We start from the raw sequence: 19,720 nt of genomic DNA on the forward strand, positions 1-19,720 counted from the left end.
TATTGTGTGAATTGTTCTATAAATGTCAATAAGGCCCAGTTGGTTCAGAATTATTTTATTTTATTTTATTTTATTTTATTTTATTTTATTTTCTAAGTTCCAGGGTACATGTGCAGGATGTGCAGGTAGATGTGTGCCATGGTGGTTTGCTGCATCTATCAACCCATCACCTAGGTAAATTACATAGGTAAATGTGTGCCATGGTGGTTTGCTGCATCTATCAACCCATCACCCAGCTATTAAGCCTGGCATGCATTAACTCATTTTCCTAATGCTCTCCCTGCTTGCTGCCCTCCCCCCACAGGCCCCAGTGTGTGTTGTTCCCATCTCTGTGTTGATGTGTTCTCATTGTTCAGCTTCCACTTATAAGTGAGAACCTGCAGTGTTGGATTTTCTGTCTCTGCATTAGTTTGCTGAGGATAATGGCTTCCTGCTTCATCCATGTCACTGCAAAGGACATGACCTCATTCCTTTTTTATGGCTGCATAGTATTCCGTGGTGTACATGTACCACATTTTCTTTATCCAGTCCATCACTGATGGGCATTTGGGTTGATTCCACATCTTTGCTATTGTGAATATTGCTGCAGTGAGCATACATGTGCATGCATCTTTATAATAGAATGATTTATATTCCTTTGGGTATATACCCAACAATGGGATTGTTGGGTCAAATGGTATTTCTGATTCTAGGTCTTTGGGGAATCGCCTCACTGTCTTCCACAATGCTTGAACTAATTTACATTCCCAACAACAGTGTAAAAGCATCCCTATTCTTCTGCAACCTCACCAGGATCTGTTGTTTCTTGACTTGTTAATAATCGCCAGTTTGACTGGTATGAGATGGTATCTCATTGTGATTTTGATTGCATTTCTCTAATGATCAGTGATGTTGAGCTTTTTTTTCATATGTGTTTTTGGCCGCATTTATGTCTTCTTTTGAAAATTGTTCATTTCCTTTGCCCACTTTTTAATGGGGTTGTTTAGTTTTTTCTTGTAAATTTAAGTTTCTTGTAGATTCTGGATATTAGACCTTTGTCAGATGGACAGACTGTAAAAGTCTTCTCCCATTCTGTAGGTTGTCTGTTCATTCTGATGATAGTTTATTTTGCTGTGCAGAAGCTCTTTAGTTTTATTAGATACCATTTGTCAATTTTTGCTTTTATTGCAGTTGCTTTTGACATTTTTGTCATGAAATCTTTGCCCATCCCTACGTCCTGAATGGTATTGCCCAGATTTTCTTCTAGGGTTTTTATAGTTTTGGGTTTTACATTTAAGTCTTTAATCCATTTTGAGTTAATTTTTGTATATGGTGTAAGGAAGGGGTCCATTTTCAATTTTTGGCATATGGCTAGCCAGTTCTGCCAGCACCATTTGTTAAATAGGGAATCCTTTCCTCATTGCTTGTTTTTGTCAGGTTTGTCAAAGATCAGATGGTTGTAGATGTGCAGTTTTATTTCTGAGTTCTGTATTCTGTTCCATTGGTCTATGTGCCTGTTTTTGTGCCGGTACCATGCTGTTTTGGTTACTGTAGCCTTATAGTATAGTTTGAAGTCAGGTAGCGTGATGCCTCTAGCATTGTTCTTTTTACTTAGGACTTTCCCGGCTACACGAGCTCTTTTTTGCTTCCATATGAATTTTAAAATTGTTTCTTCTAATTCTGTGAAGAATACCAATGGTAGTTTAATGGGAATAGCACTGAATCTATAAATCACTTTGGGCAGTATGGCCATTTTCACAATATTGATTCTTCCTATCCATGAGTATAGAATGTTTTTCCATCTGCTCATTTCCTCTCTGATTTCCTTGAGCAGTAGTTTGTAGTTCTCCTCGAAGCGGTCCTTCACTTCCCTTGTTAGCTTTATTCCTAGGTATTTTCTTCTCTTTGTGGCAATTGAAAATGGGAGTTCATTCATGATTTGGCTCTCTGCTTGTTTGCTGTTTGTATATATGAATGCTTGTGATTTCTGCACATTGATTTTTTATCCTGAGACTTTGCTGAAGGTGCTTATCAGCTTAAGAAGATTTTGGGCTCTATTGATAGGGTTTTCTAGGTATAGGATCATGTTATCTGCATACAAGGACAATTTGACTTCCTCTCTTCGTATTCGAATATGCTTTATTACTTTCTCTTGCCTGATTGCCCTGGCCAGAACTTCTAATACTATGTCGAATAGAAGTGGTGAGAGAGGGTATTCTTGTCTTGTTCTGGTTTTCAAGGGAAATGCTTCCAGCTTTTGCCCATTCAGTATGATATTGGTTGTGGGTTTGTCATAAATGGCTCTTATTATTTTGAGGTATGTTCCTTCAATACCTAGTTTGTTGAGAGTTTTTAACATGAAGGGATGTTGAATTTTATCGAAGGCCTTTTCCGCATCTATTGAGATAATCATGTATTTTTTTCTCTTTAGTTCTGTTTATGTGATGAATTACATTTATTGATTTGCATATGGATTCGGTTTGTTAGTATTTTACTGAGGATTTTTGCATGTATGTTCATCAGGGATATTGGCTCGAAGTTTTCTTTTCTTGTTGCATCTCTGCCAGGTTTTGGTATCGGGAGGATGCTGGCCTCATAAAATGAATTAGGGAGGAGTCCCTCCTTTTCAGTTGTTTGGAATAGTTTCAGAAGAAATAGTACCAGCTCCGCTTTGTAACTCTGGTAGAATTCAGCTGTAAATCCATCTGGTCCTGAGATTTTTTTTGGTTGGTGGGCTGTTTATTACTACCTCAATTTCAGAACTTGTTATTGGTCTGCTCAGGGATTCAACTTCTTGCTGGTTCAGTCTTGGGAGGCTGTATATCTCCAGGAATTTATCCATTTCTTCTAGATTTTCTAGTTTATTTGCATAAAGGTGTTTATAGTATTCTCTGGTGGGGTTTTTTTTTGTATTTCTGTGGGGTCAGTGGTGGTATCCCCCTTATCATTTCTGATTGTGTTTATTTGAATCTTCTGTCTTTTCCTCTTTGTTAGTCTAGCTAGTGGTCTATTTTACTGACTTTTTTTTATAAATAAAAAACCAGCTCCTGGATTCATTGTGCAGTGGTGCAATCTCAGCTCACTGCAAGCTCCGCCTCCCGGGTTCACGCCATTCTGCCTCAGCCTCCTGAGTAGCTGGGACTACAGACGCCCGCCACCACGCCCGGCTAATTTTTTTTGTATTTTTAGTAGAGATGGGGTTTCACTGTGTTAGCCAGGATGGTCTCAATCTCCTGACCTCGTGATCCGCCTGCCTCGGCCTCCCAAAGTGCTGGGATTACAGGTGCGAGCCACTGTGCCTAGATTCATTGAATTTTTTTTTTTTTTTTTTTTTTTTTTTGAAACGGAGTCTCGCTGTGTCTCCCAGGTTGGAGTGCAGTGGCGCGATCTCGGCTCACTGCAAGCTCCGCCTCCCAGGTTCATGCCATTCTCCTGCCTCAGCCTCCCAAGTAGCTGGGACTACAGGCGCCCGCCAACACGCCCGGCTAATTTTTTGTATTTTTAGTAGAAACGGGGTTTCACCGTGTTAGCCAAGATGGTCTCGATCTCCTGACCTCGTGATCCGCCCGTCTCGGCCTCCCAAAGTGCTAGGATTACAGGCGTGAGCCACCGCGCCCGGCCGATTCATTGAATTTTTTAAGGGATTTTCATGTCTCTATCTCCTTCAGTTTTGCTCTCATCTTGGTTATTTCTTGTCTTCTGCTAGCTCTGGGGTTTGTTGGCTCTTTATTCTCTAGCCTTTTTGTTGTGATGTTAGGGTGTCGATTTGAAATCTTTCTAGCTTTTCAATGTGGGCATTCAGTGTTATACATTTTCCTCTTAACACTGCTTTAGCTGCATCTCAGATTCTGGTACATTGTCCCTTTGTTCTCATTAGTTTCAAAAAACTTCTTGATTTCTGCCTTAATTTCATTATTTACCCAGGAGTCTTTCAGGAGCAGGTTGTTCAGTTTCCATGTAGTTGTGTGGTTTTGAGTGGGTTTCAATTCACTCAACTCTTAATCTTGAGTGCTCTGTGGTCTGAGAGACTGTTATGATTTCAGTTGTTTTGCATTTGCTGAGGAGTGCTTTACTTCCAATCATGTGATCAACTTTAGAGTGAGTGCCATGTGCTGCTGAGAAAAATGTATTTTCTGTTGTTTTTGGGTGGAGAGTTCTGTAGATACCTATCAGGTCCATTCGGTCCAGAACTGAGTTCAAGTCCTGAATATGTTTGCTAATTTTCTGTCTCAATGATCTGTCTTATACTGACAGCAGGGAATTAAAGTCTCCCACTGTTATTTTGTGGGGGTCTGAGTCTCTTTGTGAGTCTTTAAGAACTTGTTTTATGAATCTGGGTGCTCCTGTATTGGGGTCATATATATTTAGGATAGCTAGCTCTTCTTGTTGAATTGAACCGTTTAATATTATGTAATGCCCTTCTTTGTCATTGTTGACCTTTGTTGGTTTAAAGTCTATTTTGTCAGAAACTAGGATTCCCACCCCTGCTTTTTACTGCTTTCCATTTGCTTGGTATAATTTCCTCCATCCCTTTATTTCAAGCCTGTGTGTCTTTGCACATGATATGTTTCTCTTGAATACAGCATACTGATGCATCTTCTCTTTTTATCCAGCTTGCCATTCTATGTCTTTTAATTGGGGCATTTACCCCATTTATGTTTAAGGGTAATATTGTTATGTGTGAATTTGGTCCTGTTATCATGATGCTGGTTGATTAATTTTGCAGACTTGTTACTGTAGTTGCTTCATAGTGTCGTTGGTACTTCAGTGTGTTTCTGTAGTGGCTGGTAATGGTTTTTCCTTTCCATGTTTAGTGATTCCTTTAGCAGCTCTTTCAAGGCAGGCCTGGTGGTGAGAAAATCCCTCAGCATTTGCTTGTCTGAAAAGGATTTTATTTTCCTTCGCTTATGTAGCTTAATTTGACCAGATATAAAATTCTGGGTTGGAAAATTTTTTTCTTTAAGAATGTTGACTATTGGCCCCCAATGTATTCTGGCTTGTAGGTTTTCCACTGAGATCTGCTGTTAGTCTGATGAGCTTCCCTTTGTAGGTGGCCTGGTCTTTCTCTCTGGCTGCCCTTATCATTTTTTCCGTCATTTTGACCTCGGAGAATCTGATGACTATGTGTCTTGGGGTCGATCTTCTTATGGAGTATCTTATTGGGGTTCTCTGGATTTTCTGAATTTGAATGTTGGCCTGTCTTGCTAAGTTGGGGAAGTTCTCCTGGTTGTTATTCTGAAGTATGTTTTCCAACTTGGTTCTATTCTCTCTGTCTCTTTCAGGTACTCCACTCAGTCATAGGTTTGGTCTTTTTACATAGTCCCATAGTTCTCGGAGGTTTTGTTCATTCCTTTTCTTGCTTTTTTCTCTAATCTTGTCTGTCTGCCTTATTTCAGCAAGATAGTCTTCAAGCTCTGATACTCTTTCTTCCACTTGCTCAATTTGGCTATTGATGCTTGTGTGTTGCTTGAAGTTCTAATGCTGTGTTTCTCAGCTTCATTAGGTCATTTATGTTTCTCTGTAAACTGGTTATTCTAGTTAACAGCTCCTGTAACCTTTTATCATGATTCTTAGCTTCTTTGTATTGGGTTATAACATAATCCTTTAGCTCAATGAAGTTTGTTATTACCCACATTCTGAAGCCTACTGCTGTCAGTTCATCCATCTCAGCCTCAGCCCAGTTCTGTGCACTTGCTGGAGAGGTGTTGCAATCATTTGGAGGAGAAGAGGCATTCTGCCTTTTGGAATTTTCAGCAGTTTGCATTGGTTCTTCCTCATCTTCATGGATTTATCTACCTTTGCTCTTTGAGGCTGTTGACCTTTGTATGGGGTTTTTGTGTGGTCTTTTTTTGTTGATGTTTTTGTTGTTGTTGCCTTCTGTTTGTTTGTTTTTCTTCCAGCAATCAGGTCCCTCTTCTGCAGGTCTGCTGCAGTTTGCTGGGGGTCCACTCCAGACGTTGTTCACCTGGGTATCACCAGTGGAGCCTGCAGAACAGCAAAGATTGCTGCCTGCTCCTTCCTCTGGAAGCTTTGTCCCAGAGGGATACCGACCTGATGCCAGCCAGAACTCTCCTGTATGAGGTGTCTGGCTACCCCTGTTGGGAGGTCTCACCCAGTCAGGAGGCATGGGATCAGGAGGAAGCTGTCTGGCTTCCGCTTAGTGGAGCTGGCGTGCTGTGCTTGGGGAATCCCCCTTGTCAGCAGGCAGGAAAGAGTAAGTCTGCTGAACCTGAGACCATGGCCACCCCTCTCTGAAGGTGCTCTTTCCCAGGGAGATGAGAGTTCTGTCTGTAAGCCCCTGGCTAGAGTTGCAGGAATTCCTGCAGGTAGGCCTTGCCCAATGAGGAGGGATGGATCCAGGTGCCACCTAAAGAAGTAGTCTGGCCAAGATCTTCTACAGCCGCTGTGCTGTGCTGTGGGGGAATATCACCCAGTCCAAACCTCCCAGCTTCTCTAGCACTGGCAGTGGAAAACTGCCAACTAGAGCCACAGTAATGGTGGTCGCCCCTCCCCCAGGGAACTCGGTCATCTTCCGCAGACTCCAGGCTGTTGTGCTGTCCAGCGGGGATTCCAAGCCAGTGGGTCTTAGCTTGTGGGATTCTGTGGTTGTGGGACCTACTGAGCAAGGCTACTTGGCTCTCTGACTTCAGCCCCCTTTCCATGGGAGTGGACGGCTCTTCTGCCACCCTGGAGTTCTGGGAGCCACCAGAGTATGTAAAAACTCCTGCAGCTCAGTGCCTGCCCCAACTGCTACTGACTGGTGCAGCTGCCGTAGGTCTGCCCAGTTTTGTGTTTGGGACCCAAGGCCCTGGTGGTGTAAGCACACAAAGGAATCTTCTGATCTGCAGATTGCAAAAATCCGTGGGAAAAGTGTAGAACCCTGAGCAGGTAGCACAGTCCCTCACCACCTCCCTTGGCTGAGGGAGGGAGGTCCCTTTGCACCATGCAGCTCCCAGGTGAACTGTCGCCCCACCCTGCATTTCTTTGTTCTCCATGGATGATGCCATCCACCTAGTCAGTCCCAATGACCCAGAGAAAATCTGTGTACCTCAGTTGGAAATGCAGAAACCACTTGCCTTTTGCATTCGTCTCAGTGGGAGCTGCCGACCAGAGCTGTTTATACTCAGCCATCTTGGGCCCTTCTCCAGTTCATAATTTTATGTCTTCTATTGTACAGCTTTACTTATTTTGTCTCTATTTTTTGTTATTGAAAGAGTGTTGCTGAAATCTTTGACTGTAAGTATGCATATCCCTATTTACAATTGTGGATATGCCTATCTCATTGAAGTTCTATCACAGTATTTTTGTTATTATTATTGTTTATTAATATACTGCAGGGTTCACCTTGACAATTTTTCATTATTGTTTATGATTGAAGTTGCCCTATAATTTCATTTTTATTCTTTAATTTTCTCATTATTGTTTTGTTATGTTGAACTCATTAAATCAGTTTGGATAGCTTTTGTTCTTTTTCTAGTCTCAGGAACTGTTTGTATAAGATAGAGATCGTCTGTACCTTAAAGACACCTTAAAACTTATCTCTGAAACATTTGTACCCAATGCCTTTTAGGGTGGCACATATATCATATACTCTTTACAGATTAAAATAAGCTTTTCATACTCATTATCTGCACCGCAGCTTATTCACACAGTTTGTTGTACCTGCAGAAGCTACCTTTCTTACTTTGTCCCTTCCCTCCAGTTATCCCTCCCCCGCTATAATGTCTGTCAAAAGCCTGTCGATCCTTCAAATATTTTCTACAAGGCCATCCACCCCCTACATGGTGACACTCCTGATCCCTCTCACCAACTCCATGAACTTTCACCTTCTTTTGAGCCCACTTCCTAATCTAATGTGTTTATACCTTCACTCCAGCGGTTAACTTGTACTGTTTGATTGGGCAGCCATTCAGATAATCTTCATATTCTGCCATTAACATTCCTGATCCTTCCTTCTCTGTGTATCTTTGTTTATCCTTGGCCCAGGTATTCCATGCTGGTTCAGGTTAGTGGAAACACCTTGCTTCAGAATCAAGTAAATACTTCCTTTGAGATGGGACTGTACACTAGAAAGTTTGTCTTAGAAAGAGATGGTAAGCTTAGAACATACTGTTTTTAATGTGTTTATGACCTTAGCGGCATATATTTTTAATTTTTAAGTCATTTACTAATGGAATTGGATAATGTAGTATTGCACTGTTGTTTTGATATTAGTAAAGAGGTTAAACATATTTTCAGATGTTTATTAGCTAGTTGTATTTTCTTTCTTGTGAGTGGATATTTTTAGGTTTTCCCCATTTGCCTTTAGAGGTCCTTGGTTTAGAGGTTTTCAGAGGTTCAAGAAATCCTTATAAATTTCTGTGCACACACAAACCTATGAACAGTCCAGCAATTTTGAAAGGAAAGTAATTTGGAGGTTGGGCAGGAATCTAAAATTTTTTTAATCAACCTATGGTTATTAAAACAGTAGAACTGACTCAGGAAAAGATAAATGGGACACAGAGAGCCCATATATAGGCATTTATACTAAGACGACAGTTCAGATTCATGGAAAAAAGTGAAATATTCAGTCTGCTGTGGGTCCTCAAGACCATCCACATGTTCAATGATTTGCTAGCAGGACACACAGGACTTGGCATATAGTTATACTCACAGCTGTGATTTATTACAGTGAAAGGGTACAAAACCAAACCAGCAAAGGGGGAAAAAGCATGGAGCAAAATCTAGAAGAAAATAGGCTCAAGCTTCCAAGAGTCCTCTTGCTGTGTGTGGTCACACAGGATATGCTTAATTCCTCCAACAATTAATTGTGACAACATGTGTGAAATGTTTTGTCTACCAAAGACAACATTAGAGACTCAATGCCCAAGATTTTTACTGGGGGCTTTTCATGTATCTGCCCTTTGCCTAGCACAGGCCAAAATTCCAGAGTCCAAGAAGGAAAGAAAGTATTTTGCATGAACCACATTGTTTGCACAAAAAGTTTATGTACAGTGAGCCATTCTTATCAGCTCTAGGAATGGTGGGAATTCTCCCTTAGTCCAAGTTCCCAGACTCCAGGGCCGTCCTGGCAAGCAGGAGTTTCTAAGGAGAGCAATCTCAGGCCTGCTATGTTAACTTTTTTTTTTTTTTTTTGCATATTTAGTGAACGGTGTTGGAATAATTAGCTAGTTATTTGGAAAAACAAGTTAAATTCCAATACACATGAACAAATCCCAGGAAGATTAGATGTCTTAATGAGTGTTTTAAATGGAGTGGAAGGAGAAATAAATACTCATTTACCTAGAATGAATTTTGGCTGGTAAATGAAAAATGGAAGAGGAAAATAGAAATGGATTTTTTTCTACATAATACCAGTATCATTTATTCAATAATACGCCCCTACTCCAACAATTTCTCATGTCTCTTTTGAAATTGATGATGTCATTTTCACATGTGTTTCTGAGGTAACTGTTCTCTGGTGTTAGAAACATACCAGTTCACTTACTGCAGTTTATAATAAGCATCGTGTCTTATCTGAGATGTTATATCCATAACTCACATACATAGTTGGGCTCTCTAGTTAATTTCATCTCCAATTAATTTTATTTTCATATTCCATCAATTAGATTGATTAGTGGTGAGGGACACTAATATTCTTCTATAACTCCCTTGAAACTTTCTTGGAGTTTCAAAATGGAAAAGGCTGTTGGTCAGGCCAAAGGATGTGTCTCTGTGTTGCCAGGTCTACTGGATGTCCTCAAGAAGCCATCCATAATAACACTTAGTACCTTGATGGCATTAAAAGAAGTACACAATATCTGGCCCTAGACCATACCAGCTCAGAAGCTCAATAACCTCATAACAGAAAAATAGATCCATCTGTGTGGGAAAAGCTCATGTTTAGCAAGTTCACAAGATTTACAGGATTCAAAATATCAGTTTATTAAATTATAAGGAGAAATAGTAACAGCACAGGAACTAGAATACTAGCATTTAGTGGATTCACTCACTTTATACAGACCTAGAGAAAAATAAAATTAAAATCACAAGACCAAGTAATTAATTTTGATTGAGAAGTAAATAAATTTTTTAATTTAATTTTGAGTTCCAGGATACATGTACAGAATGTGAAGGTTTTTTATATAGGTAAATGTGTGCCATGGTGGTTTGCTGCACCTATCAACTCATCACCTAGGTATTAAACCTGGCATGCAATAGCTCTTCTCCCTAATGCTCTTGCCTCCCCTGCCCTCCCCCTTCCTCCCCCGACAGGCCCCAGTGTATGTTGTTCCCTTCCCTCTGTCCATGTGTTCTCATTGTTCAGCTCCCACTTATAAGTGAGAACATGCAGTGTTGGGTTTTCTCTTCCTGCATTAGTTTGCTGAAGATAATGACTTCCAGCTCCATCCATGTCCCTGAAAGGACATGATCTCATTCCTTTTTATGGCTGCATAGTATTCTATGGTATATATGGTACCACATTTTCTTTATCCAATCTATCATTGATGGGCATTTGGGTTGATTCCACATCTTTGCTATTGTGAATAGTGCTGCAATGAACATACATGTGCATGTATCTTTATAATAGAATGATTTATATTCCTTTGGGTATATACCCAGTAATGGGATTGCTGAGTCAAATGGTATTTCTGGTTCTAGGTCTTTGAGGAATTGCCACACTGTCTTTCACAATGGTTGAACTAATTTGCATTCCCACCAACAGTGTAAAAGTGTTCCTATTTCTCCACAGCCTCATCAGCATCTGTTGTTTCTTGACTCTTTAATAATTGCCATTCTGATTGGTGTGAGATGGTATCTTAATGTAGTTTTGATTTGCATTTCTGTAATGATCAGTGATGTGGAGCTTTTTTTCATGGTTGTTGGCTGTATAAATGTCTTCTTTTGAGAAGTGTGTGTTCATGTCCTTTGCCCACTTTTTAATGGGGTTGTTTGGGGTTTTTTGCTAAATTTGTTTAAGTTCCTTGTAGATTCTGGATATTAGACTTTTTTCAGATGAATAGATTTCAAAAATTTTCTCCCAACCTGTACGTTGTCTGTTCACTCTGATTATAGTTTCTTTTGCTGTGCAGAAGCTCTTTAGTTTAATTAGATCCCATTTGTCAATTTTTGCTTTTGTTGCAATTGCTTTTGACATTTTTGTTGTGAAATCTTTGCCCGTCCCTACATTTTGAGTGGTATTGCCCAGATTTTCTTCTGGGTTTTTATGGTTTGGGGTTTTGCATTTAAGTGTTTAATCCATCTTGAGTTAATTTTTGTATATGATGTAAGGAAGGGGTCCAATTACAGTTTTCTGCATATGACTAGACAGTTTTTACAGCACCATTTATTAAATAAGCAATCCTTTCCCTGTTGCTTTTGTCAGATTTGTCGAAAATCAGATGGTTGTAGATGTGCAGTCTGATTTCTGAGATCTCTATTCTGTTCCATTGGTCTATGAGTCTGTTTGTACCAGTACCATGCTGTTTTGGTTACCGTAGCCTTGTAGTATAGTTTGAAGTAGTGTGATGCCTCCAACTTTTTTCTTTTTGCTTAGGATTGTCTTGGCTATACTGGCTCTTTTTGGTTCCATATGAATTCTAATGTAGTTTTTTCTAATTCTGTGAAGAATATCAATGGTAGTTTAATAGGAATAGCATTGAATCTATAAATTGCTTTGGGCAGTGTGGCCATTTTCACGATATTAATTCTTCCTATCCATGAGCATGGAATGTTTTTCTATTTATTTGTGTCCTCTCTGACTTTTTTGAGCAGTGGTTTCTAGTTCTCCTTGAAGAGGTCCTTCATTTCCCTTGTTAGCTGTATTCCTAGGTATTTTATTCTCTTTGTAGCCATTGTGAATGGGAGTTTTTTCATGATTTGGCTTTCTGCTTGTCTGTTGTTGGTGTATAGTAATGCTTGTGATTTTTGCACATTGATTTTGTATCCTGACTTTGCTGAAGTTGCTTATGAGCTTAAGAAGATCTTGGGCTGAGGTGATGGGGTTTTCTAGATATAGGATCATGTCATCTGCAAAAAGAGACAATTTGACTTCCTCTCCTCCTATTTGAATACCCTTTATTTTTTTCTCTTGACGAATTACCCTGGCCAGAACTTCTAATACTATGTTAAATAGAAGGGGAGAGGCCAGGCACGGTGGCTCATGCCTGTACTCCCAGCACTTTGGGAGGCCGAGGCGGGCAGATCACGAGGTCAGGAGATCGAGACCATCCTGTCTAACATGGTAAAACCCCAACTCTACTAAAATACAAAAAATTAGCCAGGTGCGGTGGCGGGTGCCTGTAGTCCCAGCTACTCGGGAGGCTGAGGCAGGAAAATGGCATGAACCCGGGAGGCGGAAGTTGCAGTGAGCCGAGATCGCACCACTGCACTCCAGCCTGGGTGACAGAGCGAGACTCCGTCTCAAAAAAAAAAAATAGAAGGGGAGAGAGAGTGTATTTTTGTCTTGTGCTGGTTTTCAAGGGAAATGCTCCCAGCTTTTGCCCATTCAGTATGATATTGGCTATGAGTTTGTCATAAATGGCTCTTCTTTCTTTTCTTTTTCTTTCTTTTTTTGAGATGGAGTCTTGCTCTGTCACCCAGGCTGGAGTGCAGTGGCACAATCTCGGCTCACTGCAACCTCTGCCTCCTGGGTTCAAGTGATTCTCATGCCTCAGCCTCCCGAGTAGCTGGGACTACAGGCACCTGCCACCATGCCAGGCCAATTTTTGTATTTTTAGTAGGGATGGAATTTCGCCATGTTGGCCAGGCTGGTTTCGAACTCCTGACCTCAGGTGATCTGCCCGCCTCAGCCTCCCAACGTGCTGGGATTACAGTCATGAGCAACCACCCCTGGCCATAAATGGCTCTTATTATTTTGAGGTATGTTCCTTCAATACCTAGTTTGTTGAGAGTTTTTAACTCAAAGGGATGTTGAATTTTATCGGAGGCCTTTTCTGCATCTGTTGAGATAATCTTGTGGTTTTTGTCATTGGTTCTGTTTATGTGATAAAATACGTTAATTTGATTTCATATGCTGAACCAGACTTGAATCCCAGAGATGAAGCCAACTTGATCGTGGTGGATAAGCTTTTCAATATGCTACTAGATTCTGTTTGCCAGTATTTTACTGAGGATTTTTGCATTGATGTTCATAAGGGATATTGGCTTGAAGTTTTTTTGTTTTTGTTGTATCTCTGCCAGGTTTTGGGTATCAGGATGATGCTGGCCTCATAAAGTGGGTTAGGGAGGAGTCTCTTCTTTTCAGTTGTTTGGAATAGTTTCAGAAGAAGTGGTCCCAGCTCCTCTTTGTACCTCTGGGTGAATTCAGTTGTAAATTTGTCTGGTCCTGGGATTTTTTTGGTTAGTAGGCTATTTATTCCTGCCTCAATTTCAGAACTTGTTATTGGTCTATTCAGGGATTCAACTTCTTCCTGGTTCAGTCTTGAGGGTCTATGTGTCCAGGAATTTATCCATTTCTTCTAGATTTTCTAGTTCATTTGCATAGCGGTGTTTATAGTATTCTCTGGTAGTTTTTTGTATTTCTGTGGGGTCATTGGTGATATCCTCTATCATTTTTTATTGTGTCTATTTGATTATTCTGTCTTTTCTTCTTTATTAGTGTAGCTAGTGGCCTATTTATTTATTTATTTATTTTATTTCAGAAAACCAGCTCCTGGATTCATGGACTTTTTGAAGGGTTTTTCATGTCTGTATCTCCTTCAGTTCAACTCTGATCTTGGTTATTTCTTGTCTTCTGCCAGCTCTGGGGTTTGTTTGCTCTTGGTTCTCTAGTTCTTTTAGTTGTGTTGTTAGGGTGTTAATTTGAGATCTTTGTAGCTTTTTGATGTGCACATTTAGTGCTACAAATTTCCCTTTTAACACTGCTTTTGCTGCGTCCCAGAGATTCTGGTACTTTGTATTTTTGTTCTCATTAGTTTCAAAGAACTTCTTGATTTCTGCCTTAATTTCATTATTTACCCAGGAGTCATTCAGGAGCAGGTTGTTCAGTTTCCATGTAGTTGTGTGGTTTTGAGTGAGTTTCTTAATCTCGAGTTCTAATTTGATTGTACTGTGGTCTGAGAGACTGTTATGATTTCAGTTCTTTTGCATTTGCTGGGGAGTGTTTTACTTCCAATTATGTGATCGACTTTAGAGTAAGTGCTACATGGCACCAAGAAAAATGTATATTCTGTTGTTTTTGGATGGAGTGCTCTGTAGATATGTGTCAGGTCCACTTGGTCCAGAGCTGAATTCAAGTCCTGAATATCCTTGTTAGTTTTCTGTCTTGACAATCTGTCTAATATTGACAGTGGGGTGTTAAAGTCTTCCACTATTATTGCGTGGGGGTCTAAGTCTCTTTGTAGATCTCTAAGAACTTCTTTTTATGAATCTGAGTGCTCCTGTATTCGGTGCATATATATTTAGGATAGTTAGATCTCCTTGTTGAATTGAACTTTTACCATTGTGTAATGCCCTTCTTTGTCTTTTTTGATCTTTGTTGGTTTAAAGTCTGTTTTGTCAGAAGCTAGGATTGCAACCCTGCTTTCTTTCTGCTTTCATGAGCCTATGTGTGTCTTTGCATGTGAGATGGGTCTTTTGAATACAGTACACTGATGGGTCTTGACTCTTATCCACCTTGCCATTCTGTGTCTTTTAATTAAAAATACGGAATGCTTCATGAATTTGCATGTCATCTTTGCACAGGGGCCATGCTAATCTTCTCTATATCGTTCCAATTTTAGTATATGTGCTGCCAAAGTGAGCACAATCTTTTTTCATATTAATTTAAATGTGTAAAATGTAGTTATAAAGTTGGAGCATATGATCAAGCCTGAATGATCCTACTCAAAGTGCTAATCTGAAGTTTAAAAAAAAAAGGAATCTATGCCAGAATTTATTTAAATTGACAACAAATTACACATTATTTTCATAGCAGGTTTTTTTTTTATGAAAGTAGCAGTGAGCACATTGACATTATGATGCCAGCTTCTTATGTCTTTGTGGAATGGTAACAAGCAGTTTGCCACAGGTGGCTGAACTGGTTTATTAATTCTAGTAAGTTTCTTGTGGATCTTGGGATTTTCTATGTATAGCATCACGTCATTAATGACGAGAGAGAGTTTCACTTTTTCCTTTCCAATTTATATGCCCTTTATTCTTTTGTCTTGCCTAATTATCTGGCTAGACTTCCAGTACCATGTTGAATTGATGCAGTAAAAGTGGGCATCCTTGTCTTGTTTTTGATTATAGGAGAAAGTCTTTCATCCTTAAGTATGATGCTAGCTATAAGTTTTTTGTAAATGCCTTTTATCATGTGAAGGAAGTTCTCTTTTATTCCTGGTTTGGTGAGTGTTTTTATCATGGTAGGGAATTGGAATTTGTCAAAGGCCTTTTCTGTATCAATTTGTAAGAACGTGATGTTTTTCCTTCATTCTCTTCATGTGATGTATTATGTTGATTTTCATATATTGAACTAAACATGTATTCCTGGAATAAATTCCACTTGGTCATGGAGTATAATATTTTAATATGCTGTTAGATTCAGTTTGATAGTTGTTGATATTTTTGAGAATTTTTACATCTATATTCATAAGTGATATTGATCTATAGTTTTCTTGTGATATTTTTGTCTGGCTGTGATCTCAGTTTAAGGGTGTCTTCATAGAATGAGTTAGGAAATGTTGCAATCCTCTTCTAGTTTTTGGAATACTTCAAGATGTGTTTGTGTTAATTTTTTTTTTTTTTTTGAGACAGTCTCGCTCTGTCACCCAGGCTGGAGCACAGTGGTGCAATCTCAGCTCATTGCAACCTCCACCTCCCGCGTTCAAGCTATTCTCCTGCCTCAGCCTCCCAAGTAGCTGGGATTACAGGCATGCACCACCATGCCTGGCTAATTTTTGTATCTTTAGTAGAGATGGGGTTTCACCATGTTGGCCAGGCTGGTCTAGAACTCCTGACCTCAGGTGATCCTGCTCACCTCAGCCTCCCAAAGTGATGGAATTATAGGCGTGAGCCACTGCGCCCAGCTTTATGTTAATTACTTTTAAATGTTTGGTACAATTCACCACTGAAGCCATTTGATCCTGGACTTTTCTTTGCTAGGAGGTTTTTGGTTACTGATTCATTCTCTTTACCTATATCTCATCAGATTTTGTACTTCTTGAGTCATTTGGGCAGTTTTTGTGTTTCTAGGAAGTTGTCCATTTTATCTAGGTTATCTAATTTGCAGTAGACAATTGTCCATAGTATGTTTTATACTACTTCATATTTCTGTAAGGTCGCTAGTAATGTCCCCACACTTTATTTCATTTTAAAACTATTTAATTGATATATGATTGATATATAAAAAAGCTCTATACATTTAATGTTAATGATAAGGTCATAAATATATCTATCACTTTCCAAAGAGTCCTCCCATCCCCTTTATTATCATTGTGTGTCTGTGTGTGTGTGTTTGTGTGTGTGTTAAGAACAATTAACATATCTACTGTCTTAGCAAAGTTTAGGTATATAATACATTATTGTTACCTATCGATATTATGCTGTATATTAGTGTATTTGATAGGAAAAAAAAACACAAGATGTTCTTCCTTCTCTCAAATGCTCCACTCAACACAACACAGAACACTTTTTGTGGCCAAAATGTGTGGCTTTTTTCCCTAAACACCAAACTTTTCTGCAACAGACACCAACAGGGTGTCTTATAATTCAATTTGATTATGACACTCTCTACCTGGAATTAGAGTCAAATCCTACAGGTTAAGGGCTCAGTCCCACAAGATGGCCCCCCACTTCTAATGCCAGTTGAAAGCTCCAGATTGTTTTACACATGCTTCTGACCTACCAGCTAATAATCAGGGTTTTTCTAGACCCCTTCCTCAGGTACAATTAATTTGTTAGCATGACTCACAGAATTTAAGAAAACACTTACATTTACTGGTTTATTATATTACTAAAGGATATGACAAAGGGTATAGTTGAACATTGAGATGAAGACATACATAGGGTGTGGACTGGAAGGTTCCTGAGTGAAGGAGCTTCTGTCCCCTTGTAGTTGGGGTGTGCCACCTTCCAGTAGTCTCTCCTGATCCATTGCATTTATGTGCTATCAGCTGTAATGTCTCTTCCTTCATTTCTGATTTTTTTGAGTCTACTCTCTTTTTTTCTAGTCTAGCTAAAGGTTTGTCAATTTGGTTTATCTTTCTTTTTGAGAAACCAACTCTTAGTTATTTGGTCATTTCGATTGTTTTTCTAGTCTCTATTTCATTTATTTCTGCTGTTATATTGATTATTTTCTTTTTTTCTAATCACTTTAGGCTTGATTTTTTCTTCTTTTTCTCTGTGAGTTATAAAGTTAGGTTGTTTATTTCAAATCTTTTGTTTTTCTTAATGTTGGCATTTATTGCTATAGACTTCTCTGTTATAATGGCTTTTGATGTATACTATAAGTTTGGTATATGATATTTTCATTTTTGTTTCTCTCAAGATAATTTTCATTTCCTTTTTTATTTAATCTTTGATTTATTGGTTTTTCAGGGGAATGCTGTTTAACTTCCATGTATTTGTGACTTTTCCAAGATTCCTCCTGTTGTTGATTTCTAGTTTTATATTGCTGATATAAGTATTATTATTGATTCTAGCTGATAACAAGTTTAATCACAGACAATAACTACACTTTTACTTCTCCACTGCCACATTTTAAGTTATTGATGTCACAATTTACATCATTCTGTATTGTGTGTTCATTAAAAAATTATTATGGCTAGAGTTATTTTTAATGCTTTTGTCTTTTAACTTTATACTAGAGTTGAAAGTGATTTATATAACATCATTACATTATTAGACTATTCTGAATTCAACTATATACTTATTTTTACTGGTGAGTTTTATACTTTCATATGTTTTAATGTTGCTAATTATCATCCTTTTGTTTCTAAACTTGAAGAACTCCCTTTAGCATTTGGTAAGGAAGGCCTATTCGTGATAAACTCCCTCAGCTTTTGTTTGTCTGGGAACATTTTTATTTATTTATTTATTTATTTATTTTCATTTCTGAAGGACAACTTGCTGGACAAAGCATTCTTAGTTGGTAGTGTTTTTTTTTTTCTTTCAGCCCTTTGAATGTATTATCCCACTCTCTCCTGGTCTGCAAGGTTTCTTCTAAGAAATCCCTTGTAATGTTATGGGGATTCCCTTTATGTGGTGAGTTGCTTTTCTCTTGCTGCTTACAAAATTCTCCTTGTCATTGACTTTTTGCAATTTGATCATAATGTGTCTCAGTGAATACCTTTTTATGTTCAATCTGTTTTGAGTTCTTTGGGCTTCAAAGATCTGGATATTAATTTCTCTCTCCAGATTTGGGAAGTTTTCTGTCATCATTTATTTAAATATGCTTTCTCTCCCTTTCTTTTTTTCTGCTCCTTGGCCTTTCATAATGCATCTATTGGTTCACTTGGTGGTCTTCCATAGTCCTGTAAGCATTCTTCACCCTTTTCCATTCTTTTTTCTTTTCATTCTGTATACTGGATAATTTTAAACAATCTGTCTTTAAGTTTACTGACTTTTTTCCTGCATGATTAAGCATGTTGTTGAGCTATCTGTTGAATTGTTCAGTTCAGTTATTGTTCAGCTCCAGAATTTGTTTGGTTCTTTTGTATAGTTTCTATCTCTTTGTTAAATTTCTCATTCTGTTCATGTGTTTTTAAAATTTCATTTAGTTATTTATCTGTGTTATGTTGTAGCTCACTGAGCTTTTCTAAGACAATTATTATAATTCTTATCAAGAAGTTCATTGATTTTCATTTCTTTGGCATCAGCCATTGGAGCTTTATTTTGTTCCTTTGGTGTCTCATGTGTCCTTGATTCTTCATTTCCCTTGAAGTCTTGTGTCTCTGTCTTCACATTTGAAGAAACAGTAACCTCCTTGAGGTAAAGATCTTCACAAGTGAGTCTGACTCAAGATTTTGGGGGATCTCTCAGATATTTTGTATGGATATATCCGCTCCAATCTTCTGAAGTCTTGGGATTGTGTACCTTCTCTTGATTTCACAATGCCATGCCAGCTGCTGAAAGCCTCCTAATTATTTTCTCTATGGCAGTGCAATCTTGAAGTGTCAAGATTGAGCATTTTCTCCAAATCTAGCAGAGTTGCAGTGGCTGGTCATATCTGTGTGCTGTCTATTGAGGCTCATGCACACTATCTGTGGGTGAATGCAGGGTCTCAGCTCTTGGGGAAGGAGCATGTGGACTAATGAGGGTGTATGTCAGCTAGTTGGAAGGTCCACAGGTGAAACATCCTATGAGGTTCATGAGTGGAACTTTTGGTGGAATACACAAGCCAGTTCATAGGATCTGTCAGTTTCTGAGGAGGTCTCTTTTGGCCCTGAGCTCTGCCACCTTGGGCAGGTGGGTGGTGGGGGGTGACATGGGTATATGAAATTGTTCTACTTACCCTCTTCAATACATCTATTCCTAGGTTGTTTTTTTGTTTTTTTGTTTTTTTCTACAGCAGGGAGCTCGAAACTTTCAGCTGGATTCCTGGGCTCCCCTAAATGTTTTCTCATCTGTCTCAGTCCATTTTATGTAGTGACAAAGAAATGCTTGAGGCTGAGTTATTTATAAAGGAAAGAGGTTTATTTGGCTCATGGTTCTGCAGGCTGTACAAAAAGCACAGCACCAGCATTTACTTCTGGTGATGGCCTCAGGCTGCTTCTACTCATGGCAGATGGTGAAGGGGAGTCAGGGTGTATAAAGATCACAT

At 38.9% G+C, this 19,720-nt stretch overlaps 1 protein-coding gene and 1 non-coding gene across 2 annotated transcripts in view; one reads left to right on the top strand and one right to left on the bottom strand.

Moving 5' to 3' along the window:
- Positions 1-19,720, top strand: part of GPRASP2 (G protein-coupled receptor associated sorting protein 2) — a 118,140-nt gene that overhangs the window by 64,472 nt on the left and 33,948 nt on the right. The gene's annotated exons all lie outside the window — the stretch shown is intronic.
- Positions 14,620-14,726, bottom strand: LOC112207127 (U6 spliceosomal RNA). Its single transcript, XR_002941597.1, has one exon. It is a non-coding gene; the product is annotated as a U6 spliceosomal RNA (small nuclear RNA).

The sequence above is a fragment of the Pan troglodytes genome, chromosome X, assembly GCF_028858775.2.
Source record: "Pan troglodytes isolate AG18354 chromosome X, NHGRI_mPanTro3-v2.0_pri, whole genome shotgun sequence".
NCBI classification, from domain to species: Eukaryota; Metazoa; Chordata; class Mammalia; order Primates; family Hominidae; genus Pan; species Pan troglodytes.